We start from the raw sequence: 6,000 nt of genomic DNA, 5'->3' as shown, positions 1-6,000 counted from the left end.
AATAAAGATAGTAAAGATGATCCAAAATCTTGGAAATAGAATAGACAAAATGCAAGAAACATTTAACAAGGACCTAGAAGAATTAAGATGAAACAAACAATGATGAACAACACAGTAATGAAATGAAAAATACTCCAGATGGGATCAATAGCAGAATAACTGAGGCAGAAGAATGGATAACTGACCTGGACGATAAAATAGTGGAAATAACTACTGCAGAGCAGAACAAAGAAAAAAGAATGAAAAGAACTGAGGACAGTCTCAGAGACCTCTGGGACAACATTAAACACACCAACATTCGAATTATAGGGGTTCCAGAAGAAGACAAAAAGAAAGGGACTGAGAAAATATCTGAAGAGATTATAGTTAAAAACTTCCCTAATATGGGAAAGGAAATAGTTAATCAAGTCCAGGAAGCACAGAGAGTCCCATACAGGACAAATCCAAGGAGAAATACGCCAAGACACATATTAATCAAACTGTCAAAAATTAAACACAAAGAAAACATATTAAAAGCAGCAAGGGAAAAACAGCAAATAACACACAAGGGAATCCCCATAAGGTTAACAGCTGATCTCTCAGCAGAAACTCTGCAAGCCAGAATGGAGTGGCAGGACATACTGAAAGTGAGGAAGGAGAACAACCTGCAACCAAGATTACTCTACCCAGCAAGGAACTCATTCAGATCTGATGGAGAAATTAAAACCTTTACGGACAAGCAAAAGCTGAGAGAGTTCAGCACCACCAAACCACCTTTAAAACAAATGCTAAAGGAACTTCTCTAGGCAAGAAACACAAGAGAAGGAAAAGACCTACAATAACGAACCCAAAACAATTTAGAAAATGGGAATAGGAACATACATATCGATAATTACCTTAAATGTAAATGGACTAAATGCTCCCACCAAAAGACACAGATTGGCTGAATGAATACAAAAACAAGACCCGTACATATGCTGTCTACAAGAGACTCACGTCAGACCTAGAGACACATACAGACTGAAAGTAAGGGGATGGAAAAAGATATTCCATGCAAATGGAAACCAAAAGAAAGCTGGAGTAGCAATTCTCATGTCAGACAAAATAGACTTTAAAATAAAGACTATTAGAAGAGACAAAGAAGGACACTACATAACGATCAAGGGATCGATCCAAGAAGATATAACAATTGTAAATATTTATGCACACAACACAGGAGCACCTCAATACATAAGGCAAATACTAACAGCCATAAAAGTGGAAATCGACAGTAACATATTCATAGTAGGGGACTTTAACACCCCACTTTCACCCATGGACAGATCATCCAAAATGAAAATAAATGAGGAAACACAAGCTTTAAATGATACATTAAACAAGATGGACTTAATTGATATTTATAGGCCACTCCATCCAAAAACAAAAGAATACACATTTTTCTCAAGTGCTCATGGAACATTCTCCAGGACAGATCATATCTTGGGTCACAAATCAAGCCTTGGTAAGTTTAAGAAAACTGAAATTGTATCAAGTATCTTTTCCGACCACAACACCATAAGACTAGATATCAATTACAGGAAAAGATCTGTAAAAAATACAAACACATGGAGGCTAAACAATACACTACTTAATAACGAAGTGATCACTGAAGAAATCAAAGAGGAAATAAAATAATACCTAGAAACAAATGACAATGGAGACACGATGACCCAAAACCTATGGGATGCAGCAAAACAGTTCTAAGAGGGAAGTTTATAGCAATACAAGCCCACCTTAAGAAACAGGAAACATCTCGATTATAAACAACCTAATCTTGCACCTAAAGCAATTACAGAAAAAAGAAGAAAAAAACCCCAAAGTTAGCAGAAGGAAAGAAATCATAAAAATCAGATCAGAAATAAATGAAAAAGAAATGAAGGAAACAATAGCAAAGATCAATAAAACTAAAACCTGGTTCTTTGAGAAGATAAACAAAATAGATAAACCATTAGCCAGACTCATCAAGAAAAAAAGGGAGAAGACTCAAATCAACAGAATTAGAAATGAAAAAGGAGAAGTAACAACTGACACTGCAGAAATACAAAAGATCATGAGAGATTACTACAAGCAACTCTATGCCAATAAAATGGACAACCTGGAAGAAATGGACAAATTCTTAGAAATGCACAACCTGCCAGGACTGAATCAGGAAGAAATAGAAAATATGAACAGAACAATCACAAGCACTGAACTGAAACTGTGATTAAAAATCTTCCAACAAACAAAAGCCCAGGACCAGATGGCTTCACAGGCGAATTCTATCAAACATTTAGCGAAGAGCTAACACCTATCCTTCTCAAATTATTCCAAAATATAGCAGAGGGAGGAACACTCCCAAACTCATTCTGCGAGGCCACCATCACCTTGATACCAAAACCAGACAAGGATGTAACAAAGAAAGAAAACTACAGGCCAATATCACTGATGAACATAGATGCAAAAATCCTGAACAAAATACTAGCAAACAGAATCCAACAGCACATTAAAAGGATCATACACGATAATCAAGTAGGGTTTATTCCAGGAATGCAAGGATTCTTCAATATACGCAAATCAATCAGTGTGATACACCATATTAACAAATTGAAGGAGAAAACCCATATGATCATCTCAATAGATGCAGAGAAAGCTTTTGACAAAATTCAACACCGGTTTATGATAAAAATCCTGCAGAAAGTAGGCAGAGAGGTGACTTTCCTCAACATAATAAAGGCCATATATGACAAACCCACAGCCAACATCATCCTCAATGGTGAAAAACTGAAAGCATTTCCTCTAAGATCAGGAACAAGACAAGGTTGCCCACTCTCACCACTCTTATTCAACATAGTTTTGGAAGTTTTGGCCACAGCAATCAGAGAAGAAAAGGAAATAAAAAGAATCCAAATCGGAAAAGAAGAAGTAGAGTTGTCACTGTTTGCAGATGACATGATACTATACATAGAGAATCCTAAAGATGCTACCAGAAAACTACTAGAACAAATCAATGAATTTGGTAAAGTAGCAGGATACAAAATTAATGCACAGAAATCTCTGGCATTCCTATACACTAATGATGAAAAATCTGAAAGTGTAATCAAGAAAACACTCCCATTTACCACTGAAACAAAAAGAATAAAATATCTAGGAATAAACCTACCTAAGGAGACAAAAGACCTGTATGCAGAAAATTATAAGACACTGATGAAAGAAATTAAAGATGATACAAATAGATGGAGAGGTATACCATGTTCTTGGATTGGAAGAATCAACATTGTGAAAATGACTCTACTACCCAAAGCAATCTACAGATTCAATGCAATCCCTATCAAACTACCACTGGCATTTTTCACAGAACTAGAACAAAAAAGTTCACAATTTGTATGGAAACACAGAAACCCCGAATAGCCAAAGCAATATTGAGAATGAAAAACGGAGCTGGAGGAATCAGGCTCCCTGACTTCAGACTATACTGCAAAGCTACAGTAATCAAGACAGTATGGTACTGGCACAAAAACAGAAAGATAAATCAGTGGAACAGGATAGAAAGCCCAGAGATAAACCCACGCACATATGGTCACCTTATCTTTGATAAAGGAGGCAGGAATGTACAGTGGAGAAAGGACAGCCTCTTCAATAAGTGGTGCTGGGAAAACCAGACAGGTACATGTAAAAGTATGAGATTAGATCACTCCCTAACACCATACACAAAAATAAGCTCAAAATGGATTAGAGACCTAAATGTAAGGCCAGAAACTATCAAACTCTTAAAGGAAAACATAGGCAGAACACTCTATGACAGAAATCACAGCAAGATCCTTTTTGACCCACCTCCTAGAGAAATGGAAATAAAAACAAAAATAAACAAATGGGACCTAATGAAACTTCAAAGCTTTTCCACACCAAAGGAAACCATAAACAAGACCAAAAGACAACCCTCAGAATGGGAGAAAATATTTGCAAATGAAGCAACTGACAAAGGATTAATTTCCAAAATTTACAAGCAGCTCATGCAGCTCAATAACAAAAAAAAAAAACAACCCAATCCAAAAATGGGCAGAAGACCTAAATAGACATTTCTCCAAAGAAGATATACAGACTGCCAACAAACACATGAAAAAATGTTTAACATCATTAATCATTAGAGAAATGCAAATAAAACTACAATGAGATATCATCTCACACCAGTCAGAATGGCCATCATCAAAAAATCTAGAAACAATAAATGCTGGAGAGGGTGTGGAGAAAAGGAAACACTCCTGCACTGCTGGTGAGAATGTGAATTGGTATAGCCACTACGGAGAACAGTATGGATGTTCCTTAAAACACCAAAAAGAGAACTACCATATGACCCAGCAATCCCACTACTGGGCATATACCCTGAGAAAACCATAATTCAAAAAGAGTCATGTACCAAACTGTTCATTGCAGCTCTATTTACAATAGCCCGGAGATGGAAACAACCTAAGTGCGCATCATTGGATGAATGGATAAAGAAGATGTGGCACATATATACAATGGAATATTACTCAGCCATAAAAAGAAACGAAATTGAGCTATTTGTAATGAGGTGGATGGACCTAGAGTCTGTCATACAGAGTGAAGTAAGTCAGAAAGAGAAAGACAAGTACCATATGCTAACACATATATATGGAATTTAAGAAAAAATAATGTCATGAAGTTCCTAGGGGTAAGGCAGGAATAAAGACACAGACCTACTGGAGAACGGACTTGAGGATATGGGGAGGGGGAAGGGTGAGCTGTGACAAAGCGAGAGAGAGGCATGGACATATATACACTACCAAACGTAAGGTAGATAGCTAGTGGGAAGCAGCCGCATATCACAGGGATATCAGCTCGGTGCTTTGTGACCACCTGGAGGGGTGCGATAGGGAGGGTGGGAGGGAGGGAGATGCAAGAAGAAAGAGATATAGGAACTTATGTATATGTATAACTGATTCACTTTGTTATAAAGCAGAAACTAACACACAATTGTAAAGCAATTATACCCCAATAAAGATGTTAGAAAAAAAGATAACACTCCCATTTACCACTGCAACAAAAAGAATAAAATATCTAGGAATAAAACTACCTAAGGAAACTAAAGACCTGTATGCAGAAAACTATAAGACACTGTTGAAAGAAATTAAAGATGATACAGATGAAGAGATATACCATGTTCTTGGATTGGAAGAATCAGCCTTGTGAAAATGACTAAACTACCCAAAGCAATCTACAGATTCAATGCAATCCCTATCAAACTACTACTGGCATTTTTCACAGAACTAGAACAACAAATTTCACAATTTGTATGGAAACACAAAAGACCCTGAATAGCCAAAGCAATCTTGAGAAAGAAAAACAGAGCTGGAGGAATCAGGCTTCTTGACTTCAGACTATACTATACAGGTACAGTAATCAAGACAGTATGGTACTGGCACAAAAACAGATAAATGGAATAGGATAGAAAGCTCAGAGATAAACCCATGCACATATGGTCACCTTATGTTTGATAAAGGAGGCAAGAATATACAGTGGAGAAGAGACAGCCTCTTCAATAAGTGGTACTGGGAAAACTGGACAGCTACATATAAAAGAATGAAATTAGGACACTCCCTAACACCATACACAAAAATAAACTCAAAATGGATTAAAGACCTAAATGGAAGGCCAGACACTACAAAACTCTCAGAGGAAGACATAGGCAGAACACTCTGTGACATAAATCACAGCGAGATCCTTTTTGACCCACCTCCTAGAGAAATGGAAATAAAAACAAAAATAAACAAATGGGACCTAATGAAACTTCAAAGCTTTTCCACACCAAAGGAACCCATAAACAAGACCAGAAGACAACCCTGAGAATGGGAGAAAATATTTGCAAATGAAGCAACTGACAAAGGATTCATCTCCAAAATTTACAAGCAGAGCATGCAGCTCAATATCAAAAAAACAAACAACCCAATCCAAAAATGGGCAGGAGACCTAATAGACATTTTTCCA

This window comes from Delphinapterus leucas, chromosome 4, assembly GCF_059928025.1.
Source record: "Delphinapterus leucas isolate spDelLeu-1000000601 "Yukka" chromosome 4, BTC_Dleu_Yukka2, whole genome shotgun sequence".
In the NCBI taxonomy this organism is placed as follows: Eukaryota; Metazoa; Chordata; class Mammalia; order Artiodactyla; family Monodontidae; genus Delphinapterus; species Delphinapterus leucas.
Note: the sequence above shows the minus strand (reverse complement) of the source record.